Source organism: Lepisosteus platostomus, chromosome 9, assembly GCF_059453375.1.
Source record: "Lepisosteus platostomus isolate fLepPlt1 chromosome 9, fLepPlt1.hap1, whole genome shotgun sequence".
Taxonomy (NCBI): Eukaryota; Metazoa; Chordata; class Actinopteri; order Semionotiformes; family Lepisosteidae; genus Lepisosteus; species Lepisosteus platostomus.
In genome coordinates this window covers 49,013,417-49,040,504 of record NC_142619.1, presented here as the reverse complement: position 1 = coordinate 49,040,504, position 27,088 = coordinate 49,013,417, and the positions used below count along the sequence as shown (strand labels likewise).

The following is a 27,088-nucleotide window of genomic DNA, read 5'->3' as shown; positions in this document are numbered from 1 at the left end:
TTATTTTTTGTTTTGCTCGTGGATTTCAGTTTCGGAAAATACCCAAGGATTTGTACACGTATGATTGAGAAGTACAGCTGCATTGTATTATATGGTGTATGCCTTTCTGTGGGCGTCTGTGGTGCGCTCTGTTTTTAATAGAAAACAGCGTTCTGAGCATGTCTCCCTAGCTTGCTTCCTGTTTTACAACTTTGTCGGTGTTCTTTTGCATTGCAATACAACGGCTACCTAATAAGCTTTTATTGGCTTGTACGGCACGTGTAGGTATTATTCTCCAACATTCATTTAAAGCATTTGAAAAATATTTAATTGGAGACAGGATTACGATATAAAACCATCTCACCTGCATTCGACCGCATAGAATGGTTTCAAAATGTAGTTAATGGTGTCAAATGGCAGTTCAAATGTAGGCTACTAACAAAGGATTTGCTAGGGTTAAACTGAAGACGCAAGATGCAAGCAGTAATGAAGCTAATGTAATGAAATTAAAACATGTACTGGTACATCTCACACGTTTAAATGTTGTTTTCAAACGGCACTTAATGCAAAAAAATCATTTCTCAATTACAGAATCAAGGACTACGGGAATAAATTGTTCTTCGTGACGAAAAATTCCCGTTTCAAATGCAATCACTGACTAAATCCCGACATTCGCCTGGCGTCATCGTATTAATAGTAGGAATTACGTAATCTAAAATTCGGCAGATATTCACATCATACACGCAAACACGTCCTCAGAAATACTAGCGAAAAAACGATTAATATCACTTGTTAAAAAGAGTTAGGAAGTGACATATTTCTTCAGCACCTACACGTTAGAGTCATTTGTTTTTTAAAAAAAGTTTAAAAATCACAGTTTTGGAATTTGGAACAATTCTAAAACTACTTTTTCTGGGGAAAAAGCGTGAGGGATAATCATTTGTAATTTGTTGTTGAATATAAAGATAAATTGAAATCTTAATAAACCTTATTTTATCGAAGATCTCACATAACCGGGATGGATACAGAATACGGGCGTGTTACTGTATGTGCCTCACACACTCTACCACTCCGGCTGCAATTGTTTCATAGTTGCACCGCCTGAGCTCAGCTGCCGGTCCTGTATTGAGGTTGTTTCTGCATAGTCACGTGGGTGGCCCTTTAACTTTCCATAGAGAGGCCTCTGTATGTCACATGATGGACATGATAAAATGAAACAGCACAAATAGAAAAGCGAAGTGTGCCTTGGGCTACAAAAACACTGCGAAACTACGCAGTCGTCTGCAAACATCCCACACACGCACACACGGCGGAGATGGGAGGCCGTGGCGAGGCGGGAGCGAAGGAAAAGCCCACGCGTTACGCCTCATCAAAAGGGATACCCGTCTTCGCATCACTGGAATTGCACCTGCCCGTTGTGATGTTTTGAACGAGGAAGATGAACTTTATGAGCATGGGTTTTATTCCATTTGAACCGGGAAGCGGAATGCCTGCGCAACAGGGAAACGTAAGTTTAGTCATTTATAGGATCCAAGCCGGTGGGCTAGAGTGTTTATGTTATGTTATGAATCTCGGCAGGTCGGTGCAGTGTACCTGTCTTTTTTTATTTAATAACAGGCTACAATATTCAAGCGGATTCGCCACTTAGTTTATTCGACTGATTTTATACTGATATATAAATGTCTCCATACAATTATTTGAGAGGTGGAATTCTGTTATTAGGAACACAAGTTGCGCCATGTTTTTGTTGCTAAGAGAAGATTTTTGATCTTTTGCCACATGGCTCTGACACTCTTGTGTGCTTTTTCAATGTCCGCATTCCAGCTAATGTTGCGCAGATAAAATTCAAAGTTGAAGTAAACAGAGAGGGGGGGGGGTGAGATGATCACTTTGCGTCTTAGAAATGTAGACGGAACTGTTGGTTTCTTGAGGACTGTTTAAACGTTGAGCTGTATCTAAAAGCAGCCGTGTGGGTTCTGAAATAGATTTTTGAACGCTGGTTTTTAACACGGAATCGGTTCAACTAGACCTCTCTGATTTTAAGTGAAGAGAAATTGAATAGTTCTGTTCGCATGATGGGCTGGCTATATGCTATTACGTTGTGTGTAGTTAATTCTACGAGTTTGCACATGCTTATTGATTGATTAAAGGTTCACCCAACATCTCTGTCAGATTACGAGGGTGTCATGAGGTCCCAACTGACGCGAATGCATTCTATACATATATATATTTTACTTGAAATAGTCATTCAAGATCGCAGCTGATAAAATACGAGCTGAAAGCACACACGCACCCCCCACCATTAATTTACCATAATTTGCTGTTAACATGCGAGTGTGTAAATTATACAGTAGGACAATGAAATCTGGAAAATATATGGACATTATATGAATTCCCACGCTTACGAGCTACGATTATTTGTGATTTCCTGTTTTTGTTCCGCGAATAACAATGTTTAAGTTACCCTGCGTCACAATATCACTTTAGGGAATCTCGGTTTACGGTGATCTTGATTTCTGCATTTGTTTTTTTGCCCATTTCTAAGTTTTATGGACTCAACCAAGCACGCCTAGTTTTCTGCAGGGCTATCCTGACAACCTGTTTATGCTGTCGGATATTTAGTTGAATTTCTTAATATTAAATAATATTTACAGTGATTTTGTTTCAATAGTGTATTATTACTGTCTTTATCATACTTTGCATTTTCCATCGGTTCTCAACACCTAATTAAATATATCTAAAGTATCATATTAATTATAGAGCTAAATCAACATATACGGCTTTAAAGACTTTATGTTTGAAAGCAGAAATCCTATATACCCGTAGCAGTATTTACTACCGTACCCTAGGTGGGGCTGCTCTTTATTTTTCGTGTCCTAGATCCATCCCCCAGAATTAACAGTAGTTGCGGGTGTGTGGCAATAACAGACGTCGTCATCATCAGCTCCTGGTTGGAAAGGTACAGTGCGCCGTGATAAAAACAACAGCACCTGACTTGCCTTATGGGAGCGCGCATTTGAGCTCATGCACGCTGTACCAGCGCGAGCATCAACGTTCACGTGAACGTGCAAAGAACTGCCTAGAATGGGACATTATCCGTACACGGTATGTAGTACAGTAACGCAGCAGATGTTCAGAATGCGAAGACTTTTAACATCGGACAGCATTATTGGTGGTGTTTAGAGATGTGATCGACGCGGTTCAGTTAAAAAAAAAACCGGCACGTTTGTTATTATAGCTTTTTTTGTCTAGTCAGATTTGGATGAAAATACAGATCTTCTAAAATTGTATTGCCTACTAAGGTCTCTTAATCGGGATTGGATTTAACGAATGTGCAAGACAGTGCCTAAAGAGGGAATGTGTACTTACTGTGTAGTACTTGAATGGGTTATATGAAGTAAAAATAACTCGACAGAGTTTATTATTCAATCTGAGCTTTTTACAATCTTGTTTGGATTTCAACTACAGGTACTTCATGTTTTATGCTCTGGTTTCTAAGATGTTGAAGGTTAATTTCAGTTTGTAAATCTGTATTCTGACATTTAGATGAGGCTCAAAGCGTTATTTTTACCTTGTATAGCAGCACTGTGTATAGAAAAACAAAACGTATTTTTAATTCTTCTCAAATTATTAACCCATTAATATCTAAACTTTTCTAAGAATCTTGTTTGGGTAGAAAAACATAAATGAAGCTGCAAATAAATGGCTTTGGAATCCTGTGTGGGCAGTGGGCCTTATTATTAATATATTGTTTAAATAAATATTGAGTTTTTAAGAGCTTAGCTGGAAGGCGAGGTCGGCTTGTCTTAGCAACTGTATGTTATGTAATGGTGTTAAATGCTGTATTTTGAGGAGTGCAGGGTTATAATAACATCTCTGCTTTATACTTCTGAAAATGTTCCCAGCATAACTGCTTGTATACTCAACATTTATGCATTTTATTCATTTGGGAGATTCTATGAATATTTGTATTTGTTCACATGAATGTGTTAGCGTTTCCATTTTTCTAATGCGGAGGTGTTTGTCATTACTTCAGAATAGCAATCAAAATGTCTTCAGCCGTCTAGGGAAAATTCTCTGTGGGAGAATGTTACGGCTTTTAGTTGGTTTTTTTCGTCAGTGTGCCCAGGAAGATAACTTTTCAGGCCTTCATATGTATGAATATGTCAGAGTCAGTAGCCTACAGTATAGTGCAGTTGATTTGATTATGCAGTGACTTGTGCATAAATTGGGCAGGGCAACAGCCATTAAACTGAACTGTTCGACGCTTCTGATCAGTCCATATTGCTGTCTTTGCTAGTAGGCTGTGCAGTGGTGCTGAGCTCTATGTGAAATGCAAGAGCTTCAATAATATGGCAATAAAGTTGCACTTTCATCAGCCCACCTTCTGATAATTCAGTAAAAGCACGGCGATGCAGAGATGGCGACGGCGAAGCACATACTGTAATTGCGTTCATGTGAAGGTGTGGGTGCATAACTGTGATGTGATACGTTTGAAAACATTAAACAAATGCTCCATCAATATGTAAGCAGAAATGAGAAAAGAATCGCCTGGGAGGAATGAACATGGGGAAATGTGTTAAATGGCTCTTTATATACATGATGTATAACAACAGTAGCTATCTGTCTCTGTCCATCTGTTACTGTTAGAGTAGGGACATGTTTTTGGACAGGTTGGTGTATGACAGTCTATAATGAAATGACGGTGAACTTCTAATGATTGTACGTAATTATTCCTCATAGCTTATTTATTTTCATTACCTTATTAACCTTAAGACGCGTGTGCTGGACTAACCAGCAAAGATGTGTGTCAAATGGAGTAACTTGTTTTCTCTTACGTTTGAGTCAAAGAAATTGAATTGTGAGGTACTGACTTGGCTTGTGTCAGACTCACAGAGGGAGGCAGTGGATGCGTTGGAACTGACAGCCAGATTTTACTGGGTGACTGCCATCTACAGCCGTTTAGAGTTTCTGGATTCATAAAACTACAGATACAGACTTCCACCCACACACATGCAACTCGTTTAACTTTAAAAATAAACAGTTTTTATAGGAATATGACTACTGTTAAGTTTTGGCACAGTGCTATTTTGATCTCCTTCATTCCTAGACAGGTGTGCATTTTTCTGCCTGCTCAGTCTCTGCCTCTTGCTCCCAGGCTGATATGTTGGTTTTGCTGTGTGTTCAGTACTTCTCGAGTAATACTGACAGGTTCAATTGAAATGTTGATGCTGTGCCCAACGCGCAGATGGAAGCAAATCTGTATGCAGAAATACATCATATTATTTAACTGTCTCAATTATTTATTCTGGATCATAACTGAGCACAAACACATACAGAATGTGAGGTCTGAACAGGCGTTCATTTATGTAACATTTATTTCAATGCTGTTCCTTGCCATGACAGTGCTGACAGTTTCTGTATTGTGGGGTAACTGTTGGAACTTTGGACTGGTGGGTTGTGGTTTCATATTCTGCATGGGATATTGGTATATTGAACCTTTCAGTATGATATTTCACACTGAATGTTCCAGGAAATGCCCATCTGTCAAATGAGAATGTTTTCAATTAACCTATCTTGTTAAATAAAGGATTATAAATACATCCTGCACCGGGAACTGTTTTTTTTTGACAGGATAAATCTTTCACTGGAATTTGTGCATAACCGTATCAAGAGCCTTAAGAAATCACTGCTGTACTTGTTTAGATTATTTTGTATTGTTATTAGTCTTTGTCTATATTTAGCAGACTTGCTATTTATTAGCCCAAATCTTGATAAAATATTAATTTTGCAAAATCTCAAAGACAGTGATTTTTAGGTACCCCATTAATATTAATAATTATGATAGTTCAGATACAGAAGCGCTCAGAGTGTAACAGAGTGTAGTTAGTAAGCACAGATGTGGTTCAGTAGAAATTCAGTGCTTTGATTTTTAGGATTAAAGGCTATTTTAAAACCTATGGAGTGTTAGTCATGAGTAGTGGAGGTCTTGTAATACATTACTAATTAGATTTATAATCCAGGTTGGAGTGCTGCTTGTTGTAGTAAAACAGAAAGCGGTTCATATTTGAAATAATTAGTTTTCCTCTCGCATGCAGTTACCTAAGAACTTTACAACACTTTATTCTAAAAATGTTATCTAATCAAGTCTGAGTTTTTATATCTCATAATGTCTTGTAGAATAAAAAGAGAAAAACAAACGAGAAAGCTAGTCTCTAAATCGGGGGTGTCCAAACACTGGGCCTGAAGAACCACAGTACAGCAGGTCTCTCCTGTTCCCACAAATTTGTGCAGACTTGGATCGTGTTGGTTTTGATTAACTTCGCAAACTTGATTCACTTTAAATCAAGAGAAACCAGTTGGGGTTCTTAGATCTCACAAATTTAACTCTCCATACAGTTTGCGACAACTTGGAAACTTGCAGTACTTTCACAAAATTCAAGACTTTGTGCTTAATGTAAACTTTTTCTATGACGTCAATGAATGTATTTTGTTATCGAGATTCAATAACTGGTCTGAGAAATTGGGACTACAGCTCCCCTTTAGACCGTGTCCTACTGGCCACTGCGGGTTGTGCGGAATTATTCATTGATGCTGTCTTCAGTCTAACTACAAAAGCCTGCAGTGATTGTAAGGATATTTTTCTTTTTCTTTCTTCCCAATTTTTTAAAAAATGGCTTTGGCCGAAGACTACAAGGTCAAGCATCTCCAAATTTTGGCAGATGCACAAGGACAGAGAGATGACTTAATATGTGACAAAAGTCAGCGTTCCGTGTCAACAAAGTCTGACTCTCGCATTTGAAAACTTCTTCAGAAACTTAGCAGGCTGTTACCACCTTGCCGTTTGATCTTGATGTCGGAACCGAGGCAAATTTGGGCCTGCCTCGGGTGAGAGACATCCAAGCCAGGTTTCTACTGTAAGTGGTGTTAGTGGACCAGTAGGAAGCGCTTTTCCTCCTGGAACAGAAGTTCCAAGGCAGTGCCCCATTATGGTGACTGGGGGAGACTGTGTGTTTTGAGTTGCCTTCTTTCAAGTGGAATATTAAACTGAGATCTTGACTGCTTGCTCATTAAAAGCCTATAGCAGTTTTAGAAATGTTAGGCATGTTAACCCTGGTGTCCTGGTTAAATTCAACTAGGGGCTTTTACAATCTGACTTGTAAAACGTGAGGTGATTATTGTATTATCATCTTTAAGAATTTAACTCCCCAAGTTTTTCAGGCATCATCCTTGTCATATTACTTTTGAATAGGTGTGATCGTGTGTGACTAAATGGCAGCATATTAACCGATCAAGTTTAAGTGTAAACGTCAAACTACGGAAACTGTACAGTCAGCTAAGTTCAAACTTAATTAGAACCATCCTGGAAAAACTAGAATTGGAATTCCAAAATATAATTACAGTATTATACAGTGGAATTTGTGTGTTAACCACATGACCTGACCACCACTGATCGTGATCAAACACCATATAACTGATCAACTTTAAAATTGGCAAGTACCATCTCAGGCACTTGGTTCTTAGCATGTGCATAATATAGTAATTGACCTTCTACATACTGTAGTTTTACTGCAGTATTTCTTTGTGGGGCTTTTTTTAGCACGTCATGGTTACACCTTCAGAGAACACACAAATAATTATTGCAACCACATTTCTGTATACTGTGCGTTCTTTCTCTTTCGTGAATGTTGTATACGTTTTTTAGTTTTGTTCTCTACTCTTTCATTCTGTGCTCGAGAGATTGTATTGTGCTACACAAAACGCTGTAGGTAGCTAATTTTTGAAGGTATCCTGTATCTTGCTTTCATGCTTGTATAGGTAAAACATCATGCTTATTATTTTTAACAAAGTTGCATCATATTTTTCCACCTTCATGATGGGTTCAAAAATTGACATTGTCGTTATATCAGTAAAATGTTCACGACTATTGTCAGAATGCACCTTGGAACACCACTGAATGGATTTTTAGAACTGCGGTAAAGCAATAATACTTTAGAAAATGCTGCAGTGTTTTATTTTTAATCTGTGGATCAAAGGCTGTGCAGCAAAAATGGCTATAATTGAGGTCAGTGGTTTCAAGCTTGTATAGAATTTCCTGAAGAAGAAAGAGAGGTTTTTTTTTTTTACAGGGTTGCTTGACATGCATAATATGGCAATTCTTAGAAAAACCCAGCTGTGAATATGTTTTCTCTTAGCTTTAGTGATGTACCTCAGGACATGTGACACTGTTTACATCTCACTGCAGAGAGGGGGAAACTGGAGTGACGCACACTGCAGTCAAAGTAGCTGGTGCAATGCAAGTGTTTCAGCAAATCTCCTGTCCGAAGCACATTATAAAAGGATGCATAAAAATATTGACCGTTAGGGAAAAATTCCTGGGCATGTTACGTATTTTTATACAATGTTAGCAGCTTATGAAATTGGCGTTTTAATAATGGAAATATTCATTACGAATTGTCCTTCTCACTAAAACCTTCCCCAGAGAGACTGTGAGTATGTGATACATTTAAAACCAGGCAATCTACAATGGAAACACTCAGGATAGTTAATGCAGCTACAAATTAAAACAGCCGCCCAGCTAAATTAAGATGTGTGATTTCATTTATCTTTACATCCTGTTGTTCGAACAGGAGAATTTCTATTTTTGTTCGGAGTATAATATCCTGAATTCATTTAAAAAAACATACATTGCAGTGAGGGGATTGCATTTTGCTCTAAAAGCATTAGGAAGACTTATTGTGCTTAATTAGCCAGTTATGTGTTCTGTTAGTCAAATTAATACATGCTGTTCAAGAGAATGTGCCTTGTAAGTCATGAGTTGATTTAGCATGTTATGACGCAGTTTCGATTTACAATAATGATTGTACTCTGTAATTTCAAGGGCTGTTTTTGGAGATGAGCTGCACAAATATTATTTAAATTTAATATAGCATTGGTAAAAGAGCACAATTTAGATATACAAAAGCTGATGTCTTTCTTAAAATAAATAACTGCAGGCCTCTCAGTTATGTTTTCCCCATGTGAACTGATCCCTCACATCTCTGCATCTCTTAAAATAAGTTTTGTGCCGGGAGAATGTCAAATTGTCAGATACCGTTGTCCTGGTAATAATCTTGCACAGTATCCTGTAAGAACTTGTTGGATCCTGTTGGATCTCCATCGTGTCCTGGTCGATATCCTGAAGGAGGAACAGGATCCTAGCAACAATCTTGTGACGAATATGATCCTATTGCATTACTATGTGAACACTGAATGCCTGGAATATTGATTATGGATTCTGAGGAAATAAGGACACGTTTCAAATTTGTCAGGATTCTGAACTAAATACCAGCATTAAAATCCTTAAATATCAAGACAAAATGATCTTACAAAAATATTTTTTTTTAAAAGCAGTCACGTTACATACTGTATTTTGTGTTTCCTTAGCAGATCCCCTTATTCATGGTGGCTTACAGTGCATCTATCATTTCAGCACATTTCATGTTATTCGCATAGGAAGCTCTGACATTTTGAATAAGTTAATTAAATGGTGCTTGTGAACAGGAACTGCTTCTCTGCAGTGAAATAAACCTTGTTGGTTTAAAAGATTGTGCTAGTTTTTGCCTATGCTGTCATATAGAACTTATTTTGAAAGTTTATATGCAGTCTTGCACAGCATTTACCTTATAGATTGTGAGAATAGTTTTTGCCCAACAACCTCATAGATTTTATTTGGAGTGGGCCACCTGAACCTGTACCAAAGGTAAACAATTAAAAACTTTAGTATTTTTAAACATGGGTATAATAGCATTTTAAAGATAAAATATTTCTGATAATAAAAGTGCTTGAAATTCTAGCATGCTAAAAATAAAATATTTGTTATTAGAAAAGTGGTTACTTGTAGCCATTTAAAATTACACAATAATAACATAGAATTTGTTTGGGGACTAGAAAGTTAATAAAAGTTAATAAAAATAGCATCTTTAATTCTGTCTTTTACAACATTTACTGATTTAATCAAACTTCACCAGATATCGGATCTTACAGGGTCTTATATAGACTCCTGTGCCAAATTCCTAAAAGGGATTTTACAGACTCCTGTGCAAGATCCTGTGGGGATTTACGTTTAGGACTGTAATTACAGATGAGGACATTAGCCAGATTGCTCCAACAAACCTAACTATATAAATGTTGTACCATTTTTTAAAGTGGTAGTAAGTTGCTTTGGATAAAAGTATCTGCTTAATTATTAAGGAAAATGACACCTACAAAGTATTTGATTATACCCCAGCTTGTTCTCCATGAGACAGACACAGACAGGGAGAGAAGCTTGGGGTCAGGGGTGCAGGGTCAGCCATTGTACAGCGCCCCTGGAGCAGTTGGGATTAAGGGCCTTGCTCAGGGGCCTAACAGAGTAGGATTCCTCTGCCAGCTGTGGGATTTGAACCAGCAACCTTCAGGCCACATCCTGAAATGATTCTTGGAGGATTCTGTAGGTTCCTACAGTATGTGGGATATATTCTATAGAAACTTAAGTTGAATCTTGTTTAACCCTATTGTATATGATCCAATGCAGAACCTTACAAGATCTTTCAGGATTCTGCATGAGCTATTACAAAATCTGTTGGTAAATGGTAAATGGTAAATGTATATTTTAAAATATCAGTATTTCACTATTTTGATTTACAGTTAAAATTGGAAACAAAATATCAGTATTGCCACTTGCTGTGCTTGCATTCTGCCCCCATTCAAATGAAGAAATGGCATACATTTTTGATAAGGTTAGCTTCCATTATTTGTAAGGTCTTCACGTTCGATCTGTACTCGTTTAGGGCTCACAATCATCAACTCCTATGCTGATTTTGCAGTTTTTTTTTTGTTTTATCTGGCGAAAGAAAGTTCGTGAATGATGACGGTAACTCTTCAGCTATCTCTTGTCCGACACTTTTTGAGCCATGCAGAAAACCATTTTTAAGGCTATGATGGTAACCGAAGACTGAAGTGCATGCAAAGTAACTATTGTTCTATAGGTAGTGAACATTGAACCACAACTTGTGTCCAATAAGGCACTCTAATGCACTATGGCAAGAAATCTGCCAGTGTCTGGAATTGTACAGGAGGGATGCAACACCATTCTTCCACGAGAAAGTCAATCAGCTATTACCTGGTTGTTGGAGATGAAAGATACTGTCTTGGGCATCATTTCAGAATTGGGTTTAGATCTGGAGACCAAGAAGGCCATGACATATGGATAACATCAGTGTCGTATTCATCCAACAATTGCACAACCACACATACCTCCATGGTTGATGAATTCATTCTGAAAGACATCCCTCCCAGTATGGGGAACAAAACCCGCTGCAACATGAGGTTATCACTCGGTACAGTTAAGAAGCATTTACCATTGACCTTGCCATCTATGGATGTGGGTTCACCCCAACCATGCTAGGACCATGCACCCTATGACATTGTTACAACCAGAACCCCACATTGCTGAAACCAAGCACTTGTGGCTGAGCTGGAGTTCTTTAGCCCCTGCCAAATGCACCCAAATAATCACCCTTCTTTTAAAGAGTGAGATCTTCTCTTGCAACTGTACTAACAAGAATTTGAGGCAACCAGGTCTGTTCATAATTTTTCTACCCAATGCATGTTGCGATGTTATTTGCTCAACTAACACATGAAAGCACTGCCACGCAGGTGTTGTTCTTTCAGTAGTATGTGTTTGTGTCCCTCATTTAGCCAGGTTTATCTATTTCCAAACCCACTACTTTTTTGCAAGAAATGGCATTAAGTTGCAAAAGATGAAATCCTACTGGAAAAGTCGTTCTCGCAGTGAGGATGCTAATTGAAGTATTTAGAAGACCCATAGTAGTGGTTTTCCGTCATTGTGGGGACAAGCTGCTGTTGTTGTGATTAAAAAACACCCATCATGGAGATTTCTGCTTGGCATACTTCAAGTACTAGGTTGCCTTCTTCAGAGCCACACGTTGCTGAGGGGGGGGGGGGACAAAATCTGTACTTCCTGGAGGGTTGGTTCCTCCTTGTAAAGCAGATCATGATTAATTGTCAAAGGTAAGAGTCCCGCTTCTGAATTCCCGGACTTGGACAAAATATGAAGAATTCCCAGTGGGAGAGTCAGTGTTGTTCAATAGTCTGTTCTGTTGCTTTTGCATTTAGAATTTCTGCTGTAAAATGTGAAATATTTTCATGTTAGGTTACCAGCATTGTAACTGAGTTTGATTACTTTACATTTTAAGCCTTCTGTAAACATGTTTTCCAATTAACATGAATAAAACAAACACCTCAATGAGTGATGATAATGACAATTACCATTCTAAATTCCCATTAGTATGTTGTTTAATTAAACTTTATAATGATGGTTTTGTATCATGTTGAATAGTTTTGAAATGCTGAGACATTGCTCAGTGAGATAAATAGGCATTTGTTGTTGATAAACTTTCAGTTCACATTTTCATTGCCTGAATTAAAAAAAGTAATTGGTTAAATTGGGCTGAAAGCTAGAATTCTCTTATGCCTCTTATGCAAGATACTACTGTAGGATCCTATAGAGTCGTTCAGGAGAATCAGACTGAAACCGTGCCCAGTGGAAATATATTTCTGATGCATGTTAGCATACATCTAAGGAATAAATATCCTCCAAATCCAATATTTCTTTCTTAAAGAAATGACTGTGACATGTGCTTTGAAAATAAAAATGGGTAAATGGCTCTATACTGGTTTTAAATCCATACATTTCTTGAATTAAACCATTTTAAAATCGACATGAGCTTATTTGCCGTAATGAAAAATGTTGGAATTTTTTTTAAATCCATCCTTTGTAAAGTGCCCAAAATTCTTCTGGAAATGGGTGTTGCAGTTGTCCAAATTCCTTAAAAATGCGCAGGAAGGAAACGTGTACTGCACCCTTTTGAAAAGAGGTGGTTGTTGAACACATAGGACATGCCAGTTCTTTATAGATTTAAGAAATCTAAGTGATATGTCCAATGTTCAGCTTTGTATGCAACTTTGCATAAAAACACATTATGCAATTTTTAATTCGAGGCAAACCTTGCAGGATTTCGAATGTAAAATTAAATCGGAAAGGTTATGGCTTGTAAATCAAACTAAAATATACATTTATTTTAAAATTCCAGCTAAGTTAATTTATTTATTTATTAATTTAAGACTACCACGCTACATAATGTGTCAGTCTTGTGAAATTAACTCTTGTAGAAAAAGTTCAATGTATATTCACATAGTGGGCTCCTGTGCTAGAATTAATAAGACAAAGGAGCTCATTTGTTTTTCTTAAGGGAGGATCAAGGAAAAAGACAAATTTCCACTTTCCTCCCTTTGGGAATGTCCTAAACTATAGGGATGCTTTTAATTCACTGGTAAGGTGAGAAGAGAAATTTAGAGGTCATATTAATCTTTCTTCAGTTTTGATCTGATGCTGTATGGTTATGTGTCAAAATTGTGCATTACACTTTTACCCTGTCCTGACTCATGTAATGGTAATAAAAAAGAATTGTGAAGGATATGTGTTACAATTTACAGTTGTCAGACGTATTCCTTCTATTTGTAAAATTGATAACCTGTGGTAAACAAGGAGGATGTAGAAAGTTTGTACCTGTTGCACTAATTACTGTGCTGGTGATACACAAGGTGTGGTCTGTGGTCTGTCCTTTCCATTACCATAAAGAACATTTCACATTCCCCAGAGGGTGTTTGTACAGACATGCTACAATTCTAGCTTTTGCTTCTGTACTGGTATACCAAATCAACAGGAAGTCTAACCAAATGAGCAACTCAAGCAGAACAGTATTGTATTCATGTAGTGCAGCCTGTTACATAAGGTCACGCGTGCTCTGAACTACAATTCCATCAGTCATCTGAATAGCTTTCTTCAAAATGGTTTAATTGTGCTCTTTAACTCCTAGTGGAAATCAAGATTTTTCCTATGGGAGAGAAATGAAACCAGTTTTATTTTTCCCCTCTAATGTATGGCAACAGTAAGCAAAAATATTTTCATAGTGATAACATTTTAAAAGAACAATTTATTCCTTAGGAGTTTTTTGAGGAGGAATATGGGAAGAAATCTTAATTTTTGTGCTAGTTTCTGAAAACAGAAATGTGTTCTCAAGTGATTTTTGAAGAAATGTTTTTCTCTTTTACATGTCATGTCCTTTGCCAAACCGCTTTATACCATACAGTGTCACGGGAAGTTGGAGCCTACCCAGCAAGCAACGAGCGCAAGGCAGGGTTCACCCTGGACAGGGCGCCAGTCCATCACAGGGCAAGTGCAAGCCAATCATACATGGGGACAATTTTGGAGGCCACAGTAAAGGCCGAGGGGGGAAATTTGGTCCGGACACCAGGATAACTCCCTACTCTTATCGAGAAATGCCCGGGGATCTTTAATGACCACTGAGAGTCAGGACCATGGTTTAACATCTCATCTGAAAGAAGGCGCCCACTACAGTATAGTGTCCCCGCCACTATACATTAGGACCCACACAGACTGCAGGGTGAGCACCCCCCACTGGTCCCACTAACACCTCTTCCAGCAGCAACCAGAGCTTCCCAGGAGGTCTCCCATCCAGGTACTGACCAGGCTCAACCCTGCTTAGCTTCAGTGGGTAGCCAGTTCAGAGCTGCAGGTTGATATAACTGCTATATTTATATTTAGTTTAAATGTAAAGGATACTGCAGCTAACTGCAGCAAATGTTCAGAAAATGTTATATTTTTTTTATGGAAGCTTTAAAGGTATTCAAAGGTGGTGAATATTAGTTTCTGTGTTTTTCTTTCTTGATTTTCACTGGGCTTGAGTTTCAGCAGGTTAAATTACCTCCACTTTTATCAAATCAAATCTCACTAATAAAGTGTTTTAGTGCACATGCAACAAATATGAATAATCAGTATCGAAAATGTGCATATTGTATATATTAAAAAAAATAAATAGAGTAATGTAATTCTTTGGTTGCCCGTTATGTATTTTCTAGGTAAGGTAAGTGTAATTCCAGTTACAAACGCTAGGAGGACACAAAGACCTCCAAGAAGAGCTCCAAGTATGTTATTAATGCTTTTTTCATGTTTAAAAACTTAAACATAATAAACCAAAACAAACAGCACAACGGCAGATTAAAAAATAATTTAGATCCATGTCTGTTTTGTTTCTGCCCTCTTTTTGAAATGTAAGGTCCTGCGTTCACCTAACTGGAGATAGACAGAGAGGACAGAGGGGGACTGCACTGGGATTCTTTTTCTACACTGGACAGAATCCACTCATGTTGCCAAACTGCTGCACAGTGCAAACAGCAGGCTGAAACGCAAATGGGTCAGCCTCTGTCTGGCCTTCAAGAGTACCTTTCCTTTAGGATTACCCATGGGAGAACAGGGGCACTCAGATGTGACATTCTTGCTTCACCCACCAAAACCCCATGGAAACCACACTGTTTGGGATCTCTGTTTTTATTCTATCTGTTGCATTTAATTGTTTCAAGCACCCTAAGTTTAAAGCTCTTTCAATAAAGCAGTCCTTTTGGTGAGGATGCAACACACCATTACATTTAATGCAACTTTCCAGAGATAGGAACATATAACAATATTTATTACATTTCATATTGTGCTCAATTAAGGATTCCTTTAACACATCGGTAGCAGGTATGGCTACAGGATGATTTGGGTCTACAAACCTCGGTATCTACTGATGATGTAGAGCTGAACTCATCTGTAACCTTGGCAGTTGTTTTTTCATGAGCAAAATACATGTATTTGCATCCTCTTGACAATGGGCTTCCCAGTGTTTTTCGATCGCAGTCAAGGCTGCTCAGACCAAAGATGTGTGTTGAAATCATTGACGTCTTTGGCCAGTACATTTCGTTCACTTCTAAATAAGACCAAGAAACGCAATACGCTTGCACAATCATGAGCTCTTAAGGTCAAACTGTAATCATGACAACTGCCACTCCACGGACCTGTGTGACATCAACAGCTTCATTTGAAAGGACTGTATGTCATCTCTATGTACTGTACAGTACACTCGGTAAGGATTCATTTTGGGGGGAAAAATACAAACCACATAAAATCAGGTGAAAACGTAGGCTTAAAAGGACATGAAGGAAGGTCATTTCCTGCAAAGGTTTAGTGTTGCTGAAGCCATAGATGCACCAAGACTGATTTTAATCACCTGTTTAATTAGACAGTGTTGCTAAATTTGTTGATTCTTCAGTTTGGACATGAATCAGGTACAAGTCTCGGCTTTTAAAAATGAGTATTTGTCTGGAATTTAGACACTAATTAACTTTTCTAATCAAGTAATATCTGCGCAAAACCTGGGTCATTGTCCTAGTATTTCATTGTCCAAAAACTCGTCTATGTTTGGAAGTTCTTTATCAGTAATAAGGTAGGTACTATATCTTATGTAGTTTTATTAAAGATATTAAAAAGTTAATCTGCGGTGATTTTACTTTTTTTTCCATCTTAGTGTTTTTTTTTTTGCTTTTGACCAGCACTTTTTGCCTAGACTTTCACTGGCAATATATTTTTTTAAATATCTCCATTATTTAGTATGGAATATCACATATCTAATTCACAAAAAGTGAGACATACAGTATCTGTGTGGATGCCACTTGATTTTATCAGTGAAAAACAGTGTTTTTTAATATAATGTTCACTAGAGTTCCAGAACCCTGTCTGTTAAAGGTTCATAAACACGCTGAAGGCTTTTCATATTTTTTGTCTGTAACTGAATGCATTCTTGAAAAGTAGACTGCAGTATATAGCTGAAGTCTCTCACCAGTCAACAAGTATTCAAAGTAGCAGTGTATGTTCTGATTTTATCCTCATATTATCTATTTAGAATAATCTTAATTAATGAATTACTCTGGAATCCTGCAAACACAATTCGTATTGATTTACATGGAAACGTACTCTATGAGGTTTTCTAACGAGATTTGTATGAATATCAACTTGGTCGTCTGTAATCTTTCCAAACTGTTAACATGATGTTTTAGAAGTGCAGTATTTCAAACTTTAATAGAAAATAATCCCTTGTTCCTGTCAATGCGAGCATATGTACAGGGAATCGGAGGTGTAGAAAATCACTGATGGCATGGTGGCGTGACAGTTGACTTAATTGCCTCTTTTGTGGTCTTGGGTTTGATTCTGGATTGGAATACATTATGAAATATGTATGGAATCTGCAGGTTCATCTAGTGGGTTTTCTCCAGATAACTCCAGTTTCCCCCTGCTTGCTGTAGATGTGCAAGTTGAGTGGTGTCTCAGTGTAGTGTGTGTGAGAATGTCTTGCAGTGGAAGAAGCACTTTCCGCTAAAGTGTCGGTGGTGTGTTAGTTATAATAGCCTGCGGAAAAAGATGTGTAACTGGGTAATGAGAAATCAACATATAGCATATAGTTTTTGGAGAGAAAAAAAGTCAAGAGTGGGGCAATAAACTTGAAATGGTAGGTATGCCGCGACCTGTGATACAACTAAAGTATGAAGTCTTTAAGTTACATGACTAAATATTAAAAATAACCAGATCTTTGTCAGTATGCTCCTTTTTTAACTTTGAAAAGACCTTTTAAGGCTTTGCTGACATCTTGATCTGTTTTAAGAAGATTAGTCTTTTTGGTATGTTTAACCTGAGGAAAAAAGTCCCTAGGTTTCCTTAAATATAGTGAATATTATAAAGCCATAAAGTACTGCATAAATACCTTGGGTAATCAAAGGGTGTTTGGAATACTAACTGAACTGATGGATGATATTTAACTTTCAAAAGCATCACAGTTCAGGCTTTTGTTGCAACCAGATCCTTTATTATAGATTATTGAAGGTGTAATATAAGATCTGTTCATACCAAAAACCTACAGTATAAACATTGAACCTTCTGGGAGTTTCCAGATGGGTGAATTAAATCTTCAGTACACATGATCACCCAGTAGATGTCCCTAGTGCTGTATTTGTGACATATTCACAAGAACATTAGGGCTTGAATTGTACGTTATGGTTGGTGCTCATAGAGAAAAGGCATTCAGAATTATTACTGTGTTTTCAACCATTTAAATATTTGTACAATCATTGGAGCTCTTCAATTTTACATTTAATGGACACTCTATCCTCTAGATCCTCAGTTAAAGTAAGCTTTTTTGTTTTTATTGAATGTGGAGCTGAATTAACCTTTAAATCTGTCCAAACTAGCACAATTTCTAATGGTACTCTCAGTAGTAATTCTAAACTCATTGTAAATCTGCAAAAAGCCCAAAAATAATTCAGAAAAAAAAACAGAGATTGTAATTCTTAAACAGATAAAACACAATTTAAATGTTTTTTTCATCTGTATATCTACTGTATGTGAATCTATATACTGTACAGCAAATAGGACTAGAGACAAAGGAAGCTTAATGTTTGCCTGCATAAAAGCGCTATTTATGAATAAAAAATAACATTTTAAGTGCTGAACATGTGCTTCTTCTAATTCTGAGAGATTTATTTATTTGCACTGAAATGTTTTTAAAATTGAACTACTTATCTTATGATGCTGTTATACAACACTTAAGTAGAAAATATGTTTGTATTTTAATACTGTGTACTTATTTTCGAGTCGTCTTCCCTGCAAATGTAATGTACAATCTGTATTGCCTCTTTAAAGTTAAGTGAGGGTAAAACATTTGTATTCTTATGTCAACTGACATACCATTTAAAGTGTTGGATTTAAATTTTGCTTAGGTCACAACTTTTTTTATTTTATATTTTTAAAGCTTTTATTCTGTTTATTGAAAATATGCAACCCTGTAGATACTGTATGTCAGGAAATTGTTTTAAATATGTTAACATGAGAATTTTAGCTTTCATAATTCATTTTTTCAGTTACATTACTGTGCTTTAAAGCCCTGGAAATCACTAGGTTTTTAGGTGCTTTATGTACATATGTGAAAGCAGATAACTATATTAAGATTATTTTAAAAATAACCGTGTCTTGTTTCTCTTGCATTTTTGTCCTTTTTATGATTGGACTTCTTTTCACTGGTGTACCATAGCAATTCTGCAGTAAAAAGGTGTAAACTTTAGAGTAGACTAAATGGAGAAATTGTTAGATGATCTTAGATAAATGTTTAAGAACCACATAATGGACTAAATGTAGAAACTGGAGGGAGAGAGTTCATTTAAAACACTGTAGCAGCACCTGGTAGGTTACCTTCTGCTTTCAGCATCAAAGTGTGTGGTGGAGCCCTGAAGTACAGTATGAGACAGGCTTATGATTTCTCGGGGTTCCTCAGCCATTGGAACCAGCTAATGGTGTGAGCTAAAAGCTAGTTAAATCCTCTTTATATCATTATGATTAGGATAGAAATCATGGTTATAGACCATACTTCAGTTTGAATTATCATCTTATGTTATAGTGGTTCTTTTCTTTGTGTTACAGTGCAACTAGGCATTTTAACTGTAGTGTTCAACGCCTGTCCATGTTTAGCTAAATACTTCTACACAAGGTTTGGATTGTGGCCTAAATCATTTTGTGTAAATCAGCTCCTGTGATTTTCTCACACATGATGTAATGCAAAGTGTAATCTAGATTTCCAGAATTTGTCTTGAAATCAGAATACTCCATTTCAGTCTTTTTCTTCATGCCTTCCTGTACCTCATGTTACAGTCTGTTTTGGCCCCAGTCAAGTATGTTGAATGCATATTTATGTTAAGACTTGCTTTGCAGTCCTGTGGGAAAATGTGCCCTTGCAGTCCTATTAAAATGCTACAAAACAGTCATTTAGTGGTTCTGCTGGTGATGTAATTAAAAACTTTGGATTTTCATAATGTGGGCTGCTTCCTTACACAATCTCTAGTTCTCGGATGAGATATGCATTTATACAATTTCATATTGTGAAACAGACATAAAGATTTAAACAATTCTTGCGCTGTGGATTTTTTTATAACCTTGTAAAAATTCTAAAGAAACGCTCTGAAGCCCCGATAAAGCAGAAATGTTGAATACAGCTGAAGAACGTGTCTCTCTTTATACTCGCAGCAACTGTGAGCACGTCAGAGCCCAGCACCTACTCTGTGAGTGGGCCGAGAGTTCCTATTGAACTGGAAGTTCAGTGATCACTGCTGTTGATGCTGGCGACTCCTCCTACAGAGTAAATTAATTGTGGAATACAAATCCATGTCTCTCCATCAGTCTCTGTGTGTCCATGCTTTTACAGTTGTTTCATTTATTTCTTGTATATGTGAGGAGGAGTCCTGAAGAGCAGTGGTCATGGCCCCTGTGAGCATGAATTTGCCTGTGGTCCTGAAAGCAGGCCCCACGCAGCAGCTTACGCTGCATGTAGTTGTTTTTATCCGAGAGCTTTAAAATGTCAGAGAGATGGGCTGTAGGATGGGTAGGGAAATTGCTGGGGGTCTGCCTGATGGGAGGCAACTGTGTGAAATACATTTAAATGGTCTGGCACCCCTTTTCATGGACTTTGAACTCTTCACATGGGAGAAAAAAAGATCAATTATCTATTCGTAAACCATGAAGAATATTATGTTTTTACATTTTTGCTCAGGGTTAGCAAACTTAAAACTGCACGTTTGTGTGTGTGTGCATATATATAATTTCTCAAGCTTCATTGAAGTTGTCCTAGCAACATGACAAAGCCACTTGCAGCACAATGTTAAAGTAAACAGATCTGTACAAGTTATACATTTCCATTTTTAGTTTGGTGTTGATTTGGTAAATAGTTCTTTTTGCCACAAATTGCCCCCAGACTGTTTTACAATTCATTATCGGCACACCGCAGGTGTACGGCAGAATGCATAGTACAACCGTTAGGCATAGAGGAGTGAAAAACGAAGGAGAGAATTAAATCTTGGGGATGCAACACCTAGAAGTTTGGCACCCCTCCAGGCAATAAGCTGTGAGAGTCAGTGACTTGTAGTGAGGTCAACTAGTTGGAATTCATGGTCCCTGATGCGCAGTAGCCTAGGCACTCATTTTGATAATTATAATCAGATCGTGAATGGGCAATGAAAAGTTATCAGTCCGTTCTAGTGAACTAGTAGGCTCTACTTGTATACAGGTTAAAAAATTTAAGACTTGTAACAGACAAATAAACATTAGTATAATGTGCCTGTCTCTAAAAGGGTGAGCAAAACAAATAAATACAGAACCAAGACTCTACTGCATGGAAGGTGCAAACAATAACAATAATAATGAAAACAATAATCAGAATTAAACTGGAGAATTATCTGTATGAGTTGGATTTTAGGTGTGTAGTCAACATAGGAAGATCAGTGGTCCTAGTAGAGATCCCTGTGGTACTCCACTAATAACATCACTAAAGACCCTAGTGTTCTTGCCAGAAGTGTTGAGTATACGTGTATAACTCTGTAGGTGCTCATTTTTATGCATTGTGTGGAGAAGGTAAAAATGAAAGTTGCTTCATGAAATTGAAGACTGATGTGATAGATAAAAATGCCAGATTACAAAAAAAAGCATGAGAAACTATTGGAAACATGATAGAGATTTAGCGTTAAGAACGTAGGAAAATATGTTAGGGGAGTTTTGATCTACTGTAAGTACATCTTCAGGGTTCTTAACATTGTGGTGTCTCCGGGGGATAGTTTATGTAAACGAAGGTCGTACTTACACCACACTTTACTGTCCTCCGATCCGTGGCGTTTCTTCCAACACCTGCCTTCCGAATACAGTCCGTAATCCGTTCCCTTAGTCCTGATTCGTTCCGAGTTCCAAAAGTTCGTAATAAAGACAATCAGCGATGTATCCTAAACCAGTGTCCGTAATCCAAAATCATAAACCTTTTCTCCTTGCAGTCGTTCGTTAGCCCGATCCTTAACATCCACCTCTTTCCACTCTTTTCCTCCGAAACGCATTCACCTTACCGGCTTCCGCCCCGTTCACTGCCTCTGGGCCACTTATATTCCGGTTCCTGATGCGTCTCAGCTGTGTCTCGTTGTTCGCCATCTTGCTAAGGTCAATCTCTAGCATTTTCAGTGTTTCATTTCGGAAATACCTGTTAGAGATGACCATTCCCCGGGTCCTCTTACATTCCCTCCCCCTGAGATCAGCCCCGACCTCGGGCGATCTAGAAAAAAACAAACAGTGCATTCGGGAGAGGGCGTCTACATTTCCTTGTTTCCTTCCGGGTCTATAGACCGTCTGAAATTGAAATCTTTTGCAGACTAAGACCCCATCGCGTAATTCGATCGTTTTTATCCATATTTTGCAACATCCATGTTAACGGCGCATGATCTGTGTATAATATAAATCGTCTTCCCAATAAATAATATTTCAAATAGTCTAGGGCCCATTTGATTGCTAGACATTCTTTCTCTATCGTGGAATAGTATTTTTCGGCCGGATTCAACTTACGGCTGATATAGAGAATAGGATGCTCTAGTCCTTCAATCTCCTGTGACAGTATGGCTCCAATCCCAGTGTCTGAAGCATCAGTTTGTACCATGAAAGGCTTACTGAAGTCTGGTACCTGTAAGACGGGTTGAGAAGTGAGAGCTGCTTTTAAGTCTTGGAAAGCCCTCTCTTCCACGTCGGTCCATTTTATTTTCTCCGGACAGCTCATCTTCGTCAGATCGTGTAGAGGGGCGGCCATGGCTGCAAACCCTGGGATGAAACGCCGATAGTAACTTGCTAGTCCCACAAACGTTCGAATTTGCTTCTTGGTAGCTGGTTTGGGCCAGTTCTTGATTAATTGTACCTTCTGATCTTGGGGCATGATCAATCCTCTCCCGATCGTATAACCCAGGTAATTGGCTTCCCTAGCCCCCAGACAACATTTATTTGGGTTGGCCGTTAATCCTGCTGCTCGCAACGCTCCAGTCACTGCTTCCAGGTGATATAGATGTTGTTCCCAGGTCATGCTATGGATTACAACGTCATCCAAGTAGGCGGCTGCAAAATCCCGATACGGTCTCAGAATTCGGTCCATCAATCTTTGGAATGTTGCGGGCGCGCCATGCAAACCGAAGGGTAGGAGCCTATATTGATATAGTCCTTCAGGTGTGGCAAAAGCGGTTTTGGCTTTATCTTCTTTGGCCAGCGGCACTTGCCAATATCCCTTTGTAAGATCAAGGGTGCTGATGTATCGAGCGTTACCTAATCGCTCGATTAGTTCATCTATACGGGGCATGGGGTATGCATCAAACCGCGAGATCTCATTTAACCTTTTGAAGTTGTTGCAAAATCGGATAGTTCCATCTGGCTTGGGGATCAGAACTATCGGGCTAGCCCACTCACTATGGGATTCCTCGATTATTCCCATCTTCAGCATTTTACCCACCTCTTCTTTAATCAGTTTCTTTTTAGCTTCTGGTACTCGATACGGGGGTAGCCTTACCTTTTTCCCCGGTTCCGTGACGATCTTATGTTGTATAAGGTGGGTTCGACCAGGTGTCCGGGAAAAAACATCTTTGTTTTGGGACAGGAATTCTTGTAGTTCCTGTTTTTGTGCCGGAGCCAGGTCTCCCACGGCTACCGCACCCGTTTCTTCTTCCAGTGGGTCTGGGGAAAAGTGGGTGAGCAGAACTTCGGTGCCATGCCATTTTTTCAGCAAATTGACGTGGTAGATTTGATGCTGCCGTCTTCTGTCATGTTGCTTGACCTTATAGTTGACTGGCCCCACCTTTTCCACCACTTCATAAGGTCCCTGCCAGGATGCCAAGAATTTACACTCTGGGGTTGGAACTAGCACCAGTACTCTGTCCCCAATCTGAAATTCCCTCGCAACTGCTCCCCTATTATAAATTTGTTGTTGTTGAGCCTGGGCTTTCTCCAGGTTTTCTTTTACTAAGGGAACAATAACCTTTATTCTTTCTCTCATCTGTTCCACATGCTCAATGATAGTTTGTAAAGGGGAAGGTTGATGTTCCCACGATTCTTTGACCACGTCCAATAGGCCCCGTGGTTTCCGAGAGTATAATAATTCAAAGGGGGAGAATCCAGTCGAAGCCTGCGGTACTTCTCGAACCGCAAACATGAGATACGGAAGCAGCTGATCCCAATTTTTTCCATCCTTTTGCATCGTCTTCCTAAGCATGCTTTTCAGGGTCTTATTAAAACGTTCTACTAGACCATCAGTTTGAGGGTGATAAACAGAGGTTCGGATCTGCTGTATACCCAGCAGCTTACATAAGTCTCGCATGACTTTCGACATAAAAGGTGTTCCTTGATCAGTTAGGATCTCTTTAGGAATTCCGACTCGAGCAAACAGTTGTACTAGCTCTCTAGCTATGTTTTTGGCGGTGGCAGCTCTCAACGGAATGGCTTCGGGGTACCTGGTAGCATAATCTACTATTACTAGAATGTATTGGTGACCCTTGGTGGTTCTGATCAGGGGCCCCACCAAATCCATCCCAATCCGTTCGAAGGGGGTTTCAATAATTGGGAGGGGAATCAAAGGGTTCCTATAATAAGGTTGTGGCGCACTTTTCTGACACTCGGGGCATTCCCGACAGTACTTCTCGATGGCCTTATAGATTCCTGGCCAAAAGAACCTAGAGAGGAGTCTCTCGGATGTCTTCTTTACCCCCAGGTGCCCAACCAGGAGGTGGCTATGGGCCAAGTTGAGGAGTTTCATCTGGTAAGGTCGGGGAATAAGGAGTTGTTCCACTTCTTCCTGTCCCTTCTGCTGCACTTGATAAAGGAGATTATTCTTTGTCATAAAATATGGGTAACTCACGGTGTTAGGATCAGTACACCACTCCCCATCAATTTTCCTGACATGTCCCCACGCATGTCTCAAGTTCCCATCTTCTAGTTGGGCTGTCCCAAACTTACCCCGACGTTCTGGGGGTTCCCAGTTCGGTAGTTCCATATTTCCAAACTCAGCTCCAAGTTCAGTTCCGCTTTCTTGTGGGTCCGTCTCATCAGGGTCGTCGGCAGGGCCATCACCACTGTCTTCCGGCCAGGGGATGGGTCTTGGCCTAGCTCCTCTATAATTCGTTCGTTGGTTTCTTTTTGGATTTGGTTCGCCTCCAGTTGCGCTTCGTTAGCTTCTCGTTGTCCTTGTAATGCCTGGAATTGGGCAAGGGTGGCCTGGGACAACTGCTGTAGTAATTCTTCCATAGCGTTTCTTCACACGCGCAAAGCGAAACCCGCACACACACACCAAAAAAAAACTTGCTCTCTTTGATTCTCAAACCCGAGCGGGAGTTGCCCGCATCCTCCACCAATTGTGGTGTCTCCGGGGGATAGTTTATGTAAACGAAGGTCGTACTTACACCACACTTTACTGTCCTCCGATCCGTGGCGTTTCTTCCAACACCTGCCTTCCGAATACAGTCCGTAATCCGTTCCCTTAGTCCTGATTCGTTCCGAGTTCCAAAAGTTCGTAATAAAGACAATCCGCGATGTATCCTAAACCAGTGTCCGTAATCCAAAATCATAAACCTTTTCTCCTTGCAGTCGTTCGTTAGCCCGATCCTTAACATCCACCTCTTTCCACTCTTTTCCTCCGAAACGCATTCACCTTACCGGCTTCCGCCCCGTTCACTGCCTCTGGGCCACTTATATTCCGGTTCCTGATGCGTCTCAGCTGTGTCTTGTTGTTCGCCATCTTGCTAAGGTCAATCTCTAGCATTTTCAGTGTTTCATTTCGGAAATACCTGTTAGAGATGACCCTTCCCCGGGTCCTCTTACAACATGTATTGATATTCATTAATAATGTCCTTACTGCTCTTACGTAGATGCCTTGATGAGCCACCTTTGTAATTTAAGTATAAGCCTGTGTCTGGGGCGATAATGACCTGTTATGATATTATTGATCTTTGTGGTCCATTGGAATGTTATTGACAGTTGGTGACCGTGTCCATTAGATTGATGATAATCAGTTAATTGCAAATGAAACAGTGATATGTAAATAAGCACCTGAGCAGTTCGTTAGCTACTAGCTACCAAACAAGTTACATGGGCTGAATGGCTTTCCCTCTTGGTAACCTTCATTTTCTCCTTCTTATTAACAAGTGAGATTCAGTCACTGAGTTGCTTGATTGATCTCAACTGGAAGCTGTAAATCACGTTTATTTCTTCCATTTACAGTCAGCATTTTGATGGTTGCACGGCACTGAAAGAAGGCACCCACGTCATCTATCAGGAAAATCCTTACATTTTCAAAATGTTTTGAATTTTATTTGTTCGAATTAGCAGTTCAAACGTTTTCTGGGCAACATGAGTAAAACAACGTTTACTGAGGCAATGTTGTAAAGCCAGTTTAATTTAATCAAACTATCTCCTGCTCAACTTTCAATTACAACTTGAAGGGCAGACAGATCAGTTAGACAATCGCTAAAACTGTGAGCTTCCCAAATTAAGCAAAATGGTTTCATGTTATCTTTGAGCCATTTGACTATTAATGTTTGCGGTAATAGTTTCGTGTAAGTATTTCAGAACTCATGTTTTAGACATCTCTGCCTTTTAAAAAAATCTTTCCATTCTAATAGCATGTAAAAAGTGGTGTGGTTATTTTCAGTTTCAGGGGTCTTCAGGTCTTTTGTTTTAGTTTAGGAAGACCAAGCACAAAGCGAGATCAGTGGCGTTTGTATTTTGTTTTACAAAAAACGTGAAATACATTTTGTACCTGATACAACGATGGATTTTTTTTTCCTCCGTTTTCATTAACATGACTATGATGTACTGATAGGATCTGTTACAGGTATTGTATATCGGTGAACTTTTAAAATAAAAGAAAGGGCTGCGGATGTGAACACTATCACATTTGTACCCATAGACCTGGACTGCTTGAATGCCTGCTTGCCAGTGGCTGTGATGAGTCACCAAGTGGGAGAGGACATTAGTTGTAACTCATTCCCTGAGATGTAGCGTAAGAGCTCTATTTCTACCTCTTCAGGTTTCCAAGGCAACCACCTGTGGAACAGAGAACTAAATGCAGCATTGTACAAAAGAAAATCCCACCATTTTCATTATATTGTTTTTTTAAAACCTAATACACTCCTCCACAAAGTATACTAGGCTCTTGTGTTTTTATATACAGTACTTGTAAAACATTTTTTCAAGGATTTTCAATCATGTGAGCTGTTGTCTTTGGTATGTGTAATATCCAAGTATGATCTGCTCTCGTTAAAATCAGGTTTTCTCAAATTAAGATCTCAA

The 27,088-nt window shown here is 38.8% G+C and overlaps 2 long non-coding RNA genes across 3 annotated transcripts in view; both read left to right on the top strand.

Annotated features, from left to right (window-relative positions):
- Positions 1 to 1,158: 1,158 nt before the first annotated feature.
- The window catches only part of LOC148655154 (uncharacterized), a 103,260-nt gene continuing 77,330 nt past the window's right edge, over positions 1,159 to 27,088 (top strand). For both annotated transcript variants that reach the window (XR_015941199.1, XR_015941198.1), the window contains exon 1: positions 1,159 to 1,486. This is a non-coding gene — a long non-coding RNA (uncharacterized LOC148655154). The remainder of the gene's footprint in view (positions 1,487 to 27,088) is intronic.
- Positions 12,546 to 19,728, top strand: LOC148655155 (uncharacterized). The gene is made up of 2 exons (XR_015941202.1): positions 12,546 to 14,564; positions 15,162 to 19,728. It is a non-coding gene; the product is annotated as an uncharacterized LOC148655155 (long non-coding RNA).